Source organism: Ascaphus truei, chromosome 19, assembly GCF_040206685.1.
Source record: "Ascaphus truei isolate aAscTru1 chromosome 19, aAscTru1.hap1, whole genome shotgun sequence".
NCBI lineage: Eukaryota > Metazoa > Chordata > Amphibia > Anura > Ascaphidae > Ascaphus > Ascaphus truei.
In genome coordinates, this window is record NC_134501.1 from 30,814,247 (window position 1) to 30,828,397 (window position 14,151).

At 42.6% G+C, this 14,151-nt stretch overlaps 1 protein-coding gene and 1 long non-coding RNA gene across 2 annotated transcripts in view; both read right to left on the reverse strand.

Moving 5' to 3' along the window:
• LOC142470124 (chymotrypsinogen 2-like) overlaps positions 1–14,151 on the reverse strand; it is a 113,403-nt gene that overhangs the window by 42,876 nt on the left and 56,376 nt on the right. The window lies entirely within an intron of this gene.
• The window catches only part of LOC142470125 (uncharacterized), a 19,551-nt gene continuing 7,694 nt past the window's right edge, over positions 2,295–14,151 (reverse strand). Inside the window, exons 2-3 of the long non-coding RNA XR_012789171.1 lie at positions 2,520–2,658; positions 2,295–2,410 (exon numbers count right to left, since the gene is read on the reverse strand). This is a non-coding gene — a long non-coding RNA (uncharacterized LOC142470125). The remainder of the gene's footprint in view (positions 2,411–2,519; positions 2,659–14,151) is intronic.

Below are 14,151 nucleotides of genomic sequence, written 5' to 3' on the forward strand. Positions count from 1 at the left end.
TATTGCATAAGCACTTAATTAACATAATGATGTTGCAAAATAGTGCCTCATGAATTTTTATTGAGTGTTCTTTAATGACTACTATCATTTTATGGCATGGTGTGTTTTATATATAACAACCATTCCCACTCTGCTAACACATTTGTGAATTCTATTATGTAATGGAACGTATGACTGTCGAAACTATGTAACAATAATAATAATAATTATAATATGAGCATGTTCATGTATAGCGCTGCTAGTTGTACACAGCGCTTTACAGACACATTTTTCAGGCTGAGGTCCCTGGCCCGTGGAACTTACAATTTATTTTTTGCCGCCTGAGGCACAGGGAGATAAAGTGACTTGCCCAAGGTCACAAGGAGCCGACACCGGGAATTGAACCAGACTCCCCTGCTTCAAAATCTCAGTGCAAGTGTGTGTCTTTACTCACTGAGCCACTCCTTCTCCCAATGTAAAGGACACTTACAACCAACTAGCCATTTCTTGTTAAAAATCTCTTGTTACATGGGTATGTTGATAAAATGGTTTGGGACAGTAGCAAATAATGTTATTGGCCAGATGTTGTGGTCCCCTACAATGCATGATGTTCTGATTATGACATCAACATCATGTAATGAAGTACGTTTCTGTGTATATTTCATTAACCTAACTAACTATAGTTTACTGTGTTTCTTAAACGTTCTAAAAATAAATAGTATAGTCAATATGATGATATAAGCTACCATAATAAAGCTGGTGTTATCATTTGTCGGTGTTATACATGGATCCTACACAAATTGATACAGACACAAACAGTTGTCTTAAAAAGTGTGTCTATGCTAATGTGCACGTGATTGACGTTACAATTGTGAGAATACTTGATAATTATCATCATGATAATGATGAAGTGACGTGATTTATATTCCTAAAATATTACCAACATTGTCATATTGGTAAATTAGAAATGCTAAATGACAGTAACATTTGCGACAAAATTGTGTTTTCTGTTAACAGTTTTACACTTGGTACATGTAGGACACATCCACACACGTGTGACTTATACATACACATGTCACAAATTTAAATTAATGTTGACTATTAATTCCTAGCATTAAAAAACACCTACATTGCTAAATATAAGATGTAGTACGCATTGTTGTGATTACAGGCATTCATGCATGGAGTGTTATGATCAGTCAATTTCATCCGTGATGAATGAGCTCCCGTAAGTAAACAAATAAGTACAGTTATCCCCTTGTCTCCAAACACCTCTATATTACATTAATGGAATTTATAAGGAAACATACATAAAATGTGATGAAATGGGAGTAATCATTTTCTAATACAATGCACATGAGAGCTCAAGAGTAGCTAAATGCATATACATGATACAGAAAGTACATATATGTTACATTTTTGTTTAAACCAATATGTTGGGTTTTGACTTCAAATAATTATAGGAAGATTGATGTAGGCACATCTTATGAGAGATGTCAGCAAATATACATACCATGATCAGTCATACTGGAGATATACCTATAATGCAAAGGAACAATATATAAATTGCAAACATTGACATGCCATCTTCAGTACCGTAAACAACACAGCAAAGTGTGTATTTGGTGTTAAATGTGCAACACCATGTATATTTAATCACATTCAAAATGTAAATCAGCCTGGTGTACACATCATATGGATGTACATGTTACACTGCACCAATAACATTGTATGTAAGCATACTAGAAGCATGAATGAGTATGGGCATAATATGTGTATTGTGTTAGCATAAGGAACAACACAATGCTAAAATATTAGTGCTTTGTTACCCCAGTTGTATTCACATACACACAACTAAAGTAAAATTGAAGAGGGATTATATAACCTGTGCAACAATAACATACCGGTGCCACATCCCTTTGTGCACACAGCAGAGAGAAGAAAGGTGTGCAACCCATATTCATCTGTGTCCTACCAGAAGGGTATATAAAAAAACATTATTGTTAAGATAACATAATGTAACTATAAAAGTATAACTTGGAACATATATGTTTTTACTTACAAGAAAAAAATGAATTGATGAGATTCTGGCGTGTCTGGCCACCACTGGCTGTTTGTTCATTTTCAGCAGCTACATGGGTGGGATGCTCGTCTACCAAAGGCTCAGCTAGGTCTGACTGTACATTGTGCCTCAGTGCAACATTGTGCAAAATGCAACAGGCAAGGATAATATCAGACACTTTTTGAGGCTTGTATAGAAGAGCTCCACCAGTTCTGTCCAGACACCTAAATCTGGTCTTGAGTAGGCCAAATGTCCTCTCTATAACAGATCTTGTAGATATATGGGCTGCATTGTACCTGTCCTCTGCTTCAGTTTGAGGGTTTAGCACCGGAGTCAAGAGCCACGGCCTAATTCCGTATCCTGAGTCACCTATTATGAATGGAGCACACATAAGCTGACATTAGTGATCAAATTGTACAATGCCAACATTCCTAAATAAAAATGTGTTTTGTGTTAGAACATGTAAATGTGTACTCACCCAGCAGCCAACCATGTTCAAAATGTCCCTCTTCGAACGCATGAAAGACTGAAGAGTTCCTCAGGATGGAGGAATCGTGACTGGAACCAGGGAATTTGGGTACCACATGCATTATCCTCATCGTCGCATCACATACCACCTGTACATTCAGTGAATGGTAGTGCTTACGATTGCGTACACATGCTCACTCTGACTAGGTGCAATCAAAGCAACATGTGTGCAATCGATTGCACCCAGCACACATGGTATCCCTGCTATATTATAAAAGCCAGTCCTGACTTCCAGCCACTCTGTCGCCTCTGTAGGAAAATGAATATAATTCCTAGCGCGTCTATTGAGTGCATAGAGAAACTGGGTCAAGGCCCGCGAGAATGTAGATTGCGAGACCCCGCCCACTATGCCCACAGTTGTCTGGTATGACGCGGAAGCAAGATAATGTAATGAGCACAGCATTTTAACAAGCCCAGGGACTGCACGACCTCTGGCTGTGAAAAAATCTAAATCTCCCCTTATCTCCTGATAAAGAGCTAAGATTGCTGCTGAACTCAAACGATAGCGACTTACAATCTCCTCCTCACTCATCCCATCTAACAGGGTTCTCTCCCTGTACAGACGCGGATGAGGCACAACTTGTCTCCTCTGTCTTCTCCTCTGATCTCCTGTCCCTCTACCTGTCCCTCGGCCTGTCCCTCTCCCTGTCCCTGTCGTATCCGCGTGACTGTCCCTGTCACTGTCCCTCGGTGTGTCCCTCCCTTGCCCTATATGATTCTCTTCATCATCAAGCATGTCATAGAAAAGAATGTTCCTCCGTCTCCTAAACAATCTCAACATTTTGAAATGAGTAGCTGTGAATGATCAGGTAATGGGCGTCCTTTAAATAGGTATGTGATGATGTCAGGTGACATAGTAAAATGCAAGGTGTTACATTAACATAATAAAGTACTTCTGTGGCAAGCTGTGTGCAGTTCTTGTTATAAGTATTTGTTGTGTGTATTCTGCAGGGAATGATGATATTTGGCAATGATGTGACGTGAACCTTTGTAGAAACATTGCTTGCAAATAAATAGTTGCATGTGCAATGCATGTAACACTTGTGAACGCAACAGTCAGTCATGTAATTAGGCAAAAAGGCTGAGATTGACGTGGGAAAAGTTTTGTGTAACATGTGTAATTAGGCATGTTATTGTGACATGTTGACAACAATGAATAGTCGTGTGCATATGCATGCATTAGTGTAATGAGGATAGTTGCTATAGAATGAGTTTACAAGGTGTCCCAATGCTGAATTACTGTACATGTGTGTATAAGTTAGGTTGAAGTGCTTGTAATGCTACGGTTACAATGTAAACATGCAATGTGATTGAGCGTCCAATAAGTGACGTCATGAAAATAGGGAGGACCCAAAACTAGATGTAAACATGAGAAGTTAGATGTACATGAACGTTTAAAGATGCGTGTCACATTACAAGCATTGTGTAATGTAAAGGAACATGAATATACGGTGTATGTGTGACATGTGTGTCATGTGTAACATCATGTAAATAATTGTTGCTCAGTTCAGTAAAATGTGTGATATGATGTGAGGTTCTCCTTTAAGAGTTGAGTATAGTATTTTCCCTTGGCACATCATCACATGATGAGTAATGTGACCCGCAAATGCTGCAAACATGTAAAAGTATAATGTTATGCAAATAATACACGTCAGTTGTGACACAATGCAGGGAATGCCCCCACACTGTAATGCAAATGACGTTTGTATTGTGAGCAATGAAACGTAAACAGTACTATACTGTTATACGTCCCCGCTCCATTGACTCCATTGATGTACAGAAGTGTTTTTTTTTCTAAGTGCCGTTCCGGCAGCCTTAGCGATCATTCTCCCCTCCAAACTGCCAACTTTAGTTGGCGGGAGAAATTGGCCATAACATCTCAATTTCGTAGTGCCGATCAGGCCCGATAAGCTGTTTTTTTGTTTGTTGAATCCAGCCGATTTAAAAAAGTGGCGATCAGTGGCGAAAACAGGCTTATCGGCAGCCGACTGGCCATAACAAAATAATCGGCTCCGAAACCTGGCGAAATCAAGCACTTATCGGCGCTTACTGAATCTCAAACCCAATTTTGCCTATAAAATGGCGATAAATCCCTTATCAACGCTTACTGCATGAGGCCCATAGTCTTTAACATCTTGTGCTAATTTAGGCCACCAAAAAGAGCGAGACAACAGTTCCTGTGTCTTGAGGACACCTAGGTGACCAGCGGGTCGGGAGTCGTGCATTAATTGGAGCACCTCTAATCTTACCTCCTTAGGGACGAACAGACGATCCTTACAGTTCCAGAGACCATCACATAGAAATAGTTCTGCTCCGGAGGAGGGTTTTTAAGAAAAGTGTCATTTGAGTAGGCTCCCTTTATTCGTGTGAGGAGATCGGCAGAGAATGTGACGCCCAAAAAAATTCTTTTTGGAAGAATAGTTTCTTCTTGCTCTTTGTCTGAACTAGGATTCGGAAAGGACCATGACAAGGCGTCGGTTTTCCCATTCTTGTAGCCAGGGCGGTATGAGATGTGGAACTGAAATCTTGCAAAGAAGAGAGCCCATCTGGCTTGTCGCGCAGACAGTCTCTTTGCGGATCAAATGAATTCTAAATTCCTATGATCCGTAAAGACCGTAATTGGATGATTGGCCCCCTCCAGTAGATGTCTCCACTCAGAGAATGCAGCTTTTATAGCCAAGAGTTCTTTGTTTCCGATGTCATCATTTCGTTCAGCTGTTGACATTTGGTATGAATAAAAGGCACATGGATGAAGGAGCATCTTGGGTCCAATTCTTTGTGACAGAATGGCACCAACAGCGGAGTCGGATGCATCCACTTCCAAGATGAATGGTAATTCTGGATTTGGATGGATGAGGATAGGGGCAGATGTGAAGAGTGACTTCAATTGTTCGAATGCCGCATCCGCTTTAGGAGACCATTTGAAGGGAAATTCTTTCCGTGTGAGTTGGGTGATTGGAGCAATAATGCCAGAGAAATTTTTAACAAAACGTCTATAGAAATTGGCAAAACCCACAAATCTCTGAATGTCCTTTTCATTTCGAGGGATTGGCCATTCCACCACGGCTTGAATCTTGCCTGGGTCCATACTCAAACCCTCGGGAGAGATGATGTAACCGAGAAATTGCATGTTGGTCTTTTCAAATTCGCATTTTTCTAACTTGATGTACAATTTGTACTTACGGAGATGCTCAAGGACAATTCGGACATGTCTCTGATGATCCATGATGTTATCTGAGAAGACAAGGATGTCATCCAGGTATGCCACTACGAATTGGTCCAATAACTCTCGGAGGACATAATTAATTAAATGCTGGAAGGTAGCAGGGGCATTACAGAGTCCAAAAGGCATCACCAGATATTCATAGTGCCCATAACGGGTTCGGAAGGCTGTTTTCCATTCGTCACCGGGTCGAATGCGGACCAAATTATACGCTCCTCTGAGATCTAATGTGGTAAAGATTTTGGCTGACCGAATTCTTTCCAATAGTTCAGGTATCAGAGGTAATGGGTACCTGTTCTTCACCGTAATCTTATTTAGTTCCCGATAGTCAATGCAGGGGCGTAGAGAACCGTCTTTCTTTCCCACGAAGAAGAGCGCAGCGCCTGCTGGAGAAGTAGAGGGTCGGATAAAACCATTTGATAGGTTCTCCTGTAGGTAGTCATTGAGGACCTTCAATTCCGGTTCTGAGAGGGAATAGATTCTTCCAAATGGAATGGCAGCACCCGGTAATAATTCAATGGGACAGTCATAAGAGCGATGTGGGGGAAGCGTATCTGCGTTCTTCTTGTCACACACATCTAAAAACTCAGAGTAAGGAGCCGGCAGAAGATTTTCTTGAGACGAAGAAATCGTATGTATTCCTACACACTCTGGTATAGGAGTTTTAGGTAGACAGGCTAGCTGACAGTGCTCCGAGGGAAACGTGAGGGTCTTTGTCTTCCAGTCAATTAGTGGGTTATGGATCATGAGCCATGGAATTCCCAGAATCACTGGAAACAAAGGTGATGGAATGAGACCAAAAGAAATCTTCTCCTGGTGATTGGGCTCCATGATTAGTGTTAAGTTACTGGTTTCATGGGTAACAGGTCCAGAGCTCAAGGGAGAACCGTCAACGACTTCCATCCTTTCTGGCGATTCCTTGGCTACAAATGATACCGAATTGTTCTTGGCGAATTCTATGTCCATAAAATTCCCTGCCGCCCCTGAGTCAACCATTACTGTGGTTGAAAAACGATGTGTTCCTTCCTCGATTATAATAGGAACCAGGAGGTGAGGGTGTAGCGACGGAGGATTATCTTTCCCTTGAGAAGCAGAGAAAACAGTCTTTGAAATAGCGTGCAGCTGATTTCTCCTAGGGCTCTGGAAAGAAGACCACCTGGACGTGTTTGGGCAATCAGCCCATCATTTCCGCAATATAAACAGAGATCTTCTGTTCGGCGTCTATTCCTTTCCCCGGTTGAGATGGGTCCCCGCAATGTATTTACTTGCATCGGCTCCTCCTCAGTCTCCCTGGAACGTCTTGGGGTACTGACATCTCTAAACCCAGGGTTACTTGGCATGAACCCCTGTCTCTCCAATCGTCTTTCCGTAAGCCTGCGATCAATTTGGATGCATAAACGGACAAAGTCCTGAAATCTCTCTGGGGGCTCCACCCAGGCTAGTTTGTCTTTAACTTGCTCCGAGAGACCCTGCCGAAAATTATATTTCTGTGCGGCCTCATTCCAATCAGTATCGTTAACCCATCTGCGGAATTCAGCGGCGTATTCAGCTGGCGAGCGTCTTCCTTGACGAGGATTGTTCAGAGTTGCCTCAGCGGTTCACTACTATTTGGGTCATCAAAAATAAGACTCATGGCTTCGATGAACTCCTCAAGGTCCCTTAGTAGTGGGCTATCTTGTTCTAACATAGGGGAGACCCAAGCAAGGGCCTCATCCTTGAGCAGGGTTATGATCAGTCCAACCTGGGCTTCTTCGGTATGATAAATGATGGGCTGAAGCTTGAACACAAGTCTGCATTGATTAAGGAAATTCCGGAAAGATTGCTTTTTCCCCCAATATTTTTCCAGAAGGGATATACGGGGTGCGGTTTGCACAGGCACAGTGTTTTGACCAGACAAGGTGATTAAGGCTGCACGTAGTTCACGATTCTCAGCTTCCGCAGTGGCGGCTTGTTCTTCCAAGCGGCCAAGACGATTAAACACGTGTCTTTGTTGTTCCTGGTAACCAACCATGATATGTTGTAAGTCATGGAGTGTCTGAGCCTGAGCCGGGTCTGTTCCAGCGGAATCCATGGTAGGGCCTGTTTATTCTGTCAAGGATTGGACTTCGGCTGAAGTGGATCCCAGTGGCAGGAACAGCAGGGAGCGAAGTAGGGGTCAAAAGCAGAGATCAGAGGCAGGCGGCAGGTAGCGAACTCAGGAAAAAAGCAGGGGTCCGAGGCAGGCGGCAGGTAGCGAAGTCAGGAAACAAGCAGGGGTCCGAGGCAGGCGGCAGGTAGCGAAGTCAGGAAACAAGCAGAGGTCGGCAACGAGGAAACTGGAACAGGATGATAGCAATAGCTAACACAGCAGTAAACACAGGAACCTTGCAGGAGCTAAGGAACCAGTATAAACAGGCAAGGAGGAACAGGAAAGGAAGGTTTATATAGGCAGGCTGAGAGGTGGAGCACAGGTGCAGAGGTGTCAGGTATCAGGTTCTGGAATGTTCCTTAGTTTAGCAGCAGCAATCCCGGTGGACAAGTTTAGATACTGCAGGCTAGAACAAGACATTGAGAGTGGCAGCAGTCCCGGTGGCCAAGCATGGGTACAGCAGGCTTGAGAATATGACAGATGGAGACTTTGCTCTCGATCCCAACCTCAAGGTCATTAATAAACAAGTTAAAAAGCAGGGTTCCCAGTACCGATCCTTGAGATACTCCACTCACGACTTTAGCCCAACCTGAAAAAGTTCCATTTATGACAACCCTCTGTTGTCTGTCCTTTAACCAGTTTTCAATCCAGGTGCATATATTATTACTGAGTCCAATTTTCTTTATTTTGCTCACCAACCTCTTGTGTGAAACCGTATCAAAAGCCTTTGCAAAATGTAAGTAGACCACATCAACTGCATTACCCTGGTCTAAATTCCTACTTACCTCCTCAAAGAAACAAATAAGGTTAGTTTGGCAAGATCTATCCTTCATAAATCCATGCTGACTATTACTAGTAATTTTGTTTTCCATTAGGTATTCCTGAATATTATCCCGTATTAAACCTTCAAGTAGTTTCCCTGCTATTGAAGTCAGGCTTACAGGTCTGTAATTCCCCGGGTGTGATCTAGTTCCCTTTTTAAATATAGGCACCACATCTGCTTTACGCCAATCTTGTGGTACTGACAAAAAACAAAAGAACAGGGCACACAACGCACATAGTGATGTATAGTTTAAAATGTGAATTTATATTCAAAAGTAAATAGTTCTGCGTACATCAAAGTAAATGTAAGTATGCAGTTGGTTTATGGGTTTACCACACCGGTCGACGGCTGAATGTGACACTCTTTACTTGATCTCAAGGAGTAGTGGGTCAGCAATCGTCTCGTCCGGCAGATGCTCTCTCCACACTTGTGGATTCCAAGACTCTCCGTCTCAGGGTGTCTGTCCTCAAGTAAACGTCCCGGAGCACAAAAGCTCAAACCGGCGTGTAGCAGCCTCCGTCAGTGCCCGCACAGCTGAACAGCACTCGCATACCGCTTCTCCTCGTGGAGCGCCCGATGATGACGTCACGGATCGCCCATCCACTTCTAGGAGGCGCCTGCTGGAGTACACAGAATACGGGACCGTGTAGGATACACGCAACGGCACAGGATGCGATGCACGCAAAGTGGAAACAGCAGCACCGGCTCTCACATAAAAAACAGGGGAACACACACTGAATGTGTTCTAAATAGCACAGGGGTACAAAAAATGGTACAAAGGAGGGTGTCATTGCTCATTTTTTGTACCCCTGTGTTATTTAGAACACATTCAGTGTGTGTTCCCCTGTTTTTTATGTGAGAGCCAGTGCTGCTGTTTCCACTTTCCGTGCATCGCATCCTGTGCCGTTGCGTGTATCCTACACGGTCCCGTACTCTGTGTACTCCAGCAGGCGCCTCCTAGAAGTGGATGGGCGATCCGTGATGTCATCATCGGGCGCTCCACGAGGAGAAGCGGTATGCGAGTGCTGTTCAGCTGTGCGGGCACTGACGGAGGCTGCTACACGCCGGTTTGAGCTTTTGTGCTCCGGGACTTTTACTTGAGGACAGACACCCTGAGACGGAGAGTCTTGGAATCCACAAGTGTGGAGAGACCATCTGCCGGACGAGACGATTGCTGACCCACTACTCCTTGAGATCAAGTAAAGAGTGTCACATTCAGCCGTCGACCGGTGTGGTAAACCCATAAACCAACTGCATACTTACATTTACTTTGATGTACGCAGAACTATTTACTTTTGAATATAAATTCACATTTTAAACTATACATCACTATGTGCGTTGTGCGCCCTGTTCTTTTGTTTTTTGTCTAGTTCCAGGGGTGCCGAGCCACCCCCAAGAAAGGCTGCAGACCCATCTCTAGTGATACCTTCACATCCAAAGTCCAAAATATTGTTTATATCCACTGTGCACTGTTCACTGGTTATGTTTTACTAGTTACTAGCTGCACACTATCACCTTTTCCTATTTATTGTTGTCACTTGTGGTACTGAGCCTGTGGAAATGGAGTCCTTGAATATTAAATATAATGGTTTTGCTATTACTGAGCTTAACTCCTTGAGAACTCTTGGATGTATGCCATCGGGGCCAGGTGCCTTATTTACTATAATTTTTTCAAGTCGCTTATGAACTTCTTCCTCAGTTAAGCAATTGTTCATTAATATGGAGGTTGTGGTTTCCTCCTGTGACGCTACTATTGAACTTGATTCTTCCCTGGTAAACACAGAGGCAAAAAATTTGTTTAATACCTCTGCTTTTTCCTTATCTCCAATAATCTGACTACCCATCTCACACTGAAAGGGTCCTATATTTTCTTTTCTCATTTTTTTGTTATTAAGGTAGTTAAAGAACTTTTTAGGATTGACCTTACTTTCTATTGCAATCCCTTTTTCATTATCCATTTTCGCTAATTTATTTGCCCTTTTGCAATTTTTGTTACAGTACATTCCTTATAATTCTGATACGATGTCTCTGTCCCTTCTGACTTAAAGAATCTAAACGCCTTCCTCTTCTTGTCCATTTCCTCCCCTACCTGTTTATTTAGCCACATTGGTTTTGACTTATTTCTTTTATACCTATTACCCAAGGGTATACACTGATAAGTGTGCTTTTCTAACAATGTTTTAAAGACTGACCATTTATCTTCTACATTTTTCCCTGCAAAAACATCATCCCATTGTATTACCACTAGATTAGACCTCAGTTTATTAAAATCTGCCTTTCTAAAGTTTAAAGTCTTTGCTGAACCCAAGTAATCTGTTTTTTGATAATTGATTTCAAATGAGACCATTTTATGATCACTGTTACCCAAATGTTCCAGGACTTGAATATTTGTTATTACTTCTACATTGTTTGATATGACCAAATCCAGAACTGCCCCTCTCCTTGTTGGTTCCTCAATAATTTGGGTCATATAATTATCTTTAAGCACCCCCAAAAACCTGTTTCCTTTTGTTGTAATGCTAATCTCATTGCGCCAGTCTATGTCTGGATAATTAAAATCCCCCATTATGCAAACATGACCCAGTTTTGATGCATTCTCCATTTGCAAATGTATTTTAGCTTCCTCAATCTCACAGATATTTGGTAATTTATAGCATATTCCCACAAACATTTTCTTTATACTTTTACCTCCACTGCTAATTTCTATCCACAAGGTCTCTACATTTTCATCATTCCCTTCATAGACATCATCCCTTATAATAGTTTTTAGATCTGGTTTAACATATAGACATACTCCACCTCCCCTTCTATTTGTTCGATCCTTCCGAAAAAGGGAATACCCCTTTAAATTAACTGTCCAGTCATGAGTTTCATCCCACCATGTTTCAGTAATGCCTATGATCTCATACTGCTCCCTTGTAGCTATTAATTCAAGCTCCCCCATTTTATCTGTCAGGCTTCTTGCATTAGCAAGCATGCATTTAAGTTTTTTTTCAGCCTGTACTATTATCTTATCTGCTCCTTCCTTTCTGCTCCCACTTGGTTTAGTCTTCAGAAGTTTTCTAATATTATCTCTATTTACTATGGGTATCTCACTGCTTGTCAAACTTGCACTTGCCCCCATTCTACCTCCATACCACCTTGTATCCTCATCTATTCCATTTAGTTCATTATCTGTTTCATTCCCCTCCCCCTCCATCCTAGTTTAAAATCTCCTCCAACCTTTTTAGCATTCTCCCCCCTAGCACAGAAGAACCCTCTTCATTGAGGTGCAATCCGTCCCTAGAATATAGATGGCACCTCTCAGAAAAGGAGTCCCAGTGCTCTAAAAACCCAAACCCCTCCTTCCTCCACCACTTTCTTAGCCATGCATTAACCTCCCTGATCTCTGACTGTCTCCCTGCGGTAGCGCATGGCACTGGTAGTATTTCAGAAAATACTACCTTGGAGGTCCTTGCCTTAAGCTTTTGGCCTAGATCCCTGTAATCATTTTTTAGGACCCTCCATATTTCTCTAACTTTGTCATTGGTGCCAACATGTACCAAGACCGCCGGGTCAATCCCAGCCCCCCCCCAACAATCTGTCTACCCGATCCGCAATGTGCTGAACCCGAGCACCCGGGAGACAACAAACTGTTCGGTTCATGCGGTCCCGGCAACAGATTGCCCTATCTACCTTCCTATTAATGGAGTCCCCTACCACCATAATCTTTCTTTGCATCTGAGCATCCTGAGTCCCCACTGTGCTGGAGGAACTATTCCCCTGGCTGATAGAGGAATTAGTCTCCCCCAGCCTTGCCATTTCTGCCCCAACACTCCCAATATCTTCACTCAACATGGCAAATCTATGGGATGTGTCAGCTCAGAAACGACCTGCCTCTCCCTATTGCCCCTGCTTCCCCCTCTAACTGTCACCCAGCTATCTACCTGCTCCTCACCAACAGCAACTAAGCTACCTACATGCTCCTCACTAAAAGCGCCACCATCTGCACCACTAGTCGAAGCAAGGGCCTGCTCAGTGAGCTCTAATTCCCTTTCAAGATTGCCAATGTCAATATTGCAAGTTGCCACTTCAGATCAGCAATCTCTGATTCTAAAGAGACCACCTGCTCACACTTCTCACAGCGGTATGCTCCTTCGAACAGCTGCTCCAAGTGCACATACATGTTGCAAGATGTGCATTGAGTGGCATTTGCAATCCTGCTCATTCTAGCAACTATGAAGTTTAGAAGTACTAACAGTAAACTGTACTTCAATAAACTATACCTTGTTTAACTGCTTCCTTGTTCAAACTGCTTCTAGTTCTAACTGTACACACTTTAACCAACCAGCACTTCAATCAACCACACAGATCAATCAGTACACGCAAGCTCCGATTTAGATAGTTACCGGCTTGTTTGTCTCTCTAGGACTCGGTGGTGCCCCCAGCTGTCATCATTTCCATAATTTCCATCATTTCCTCCAGCCATATCACGTGTTTCCGCCCTATGCTTCCATGACGCAGGGAGCATGCGCAGTGTGGCGGTTGCGGCTGCGACCCATCCTCACTGAATCCACGAGTATTCTCCTCGGCTGTGGACTAACCATTTTGCTGGACTTGTGCTAAGTACCTTTTATGTACCCTACTTGACTTTGTTGCTTGTCATCTGTCTACAAGTGTACAGTATTTCTGTGTGTGCAAAATCATACTTGTCTCCTTACTGTATTACATTGCTGTTATGTACACACTGGCCGAATATAGGGGGCTTAATCTTAGCAGTCACTGATGGGCCGGTCTGAGTTTTCAGAGGCAATCATTGTTTTGCCTCTATACTCTTATTACTCATAGGTGCAGTTACTTACCTATTAGCACATAGCACCAGCATTTGATTATATGGTTCCACATTACAAGTTCAGTTACTAGCTCTCCTTTTAGATTAATTTGAATTCAGTAACAGCTTATTTCAGCTTGTTATTCTTCTCTTTAAGGGGTTCAAGTACAACTTTACAGCAGACAGGATACCACCGTACCTTTTTTAATTCATGTATATCTGTTTGTGATTAATACATTTTGATACTTTTCTGTATGCTAGAGTTAGGGTGACCAGATTTTGAAAATGAAAAACCGGGACACACAATTTTTTTTTTTTACATCAACAGTTTATTTATTGTATTACACTTATACTTTACTACCATTAGTCCTTGTTACATAGTTACGTGTGTGTGTGTGTGTGTCACATGACCTCACAAATCGAACAAAAAAAAAGCCAGATTTGAATGACTTCTGAACCCCTTAACCAGTGTCAGGATGCCGCCTCTTCACAATTTCTAAAGCAGCAATCCCGTCTGGGATCTTACCTGATCCGCAGTTCCTCATGGTACTATATTGGAGGGGAGGTGTTCCCTACCTGTCCTCCGATGTCTCCCGTG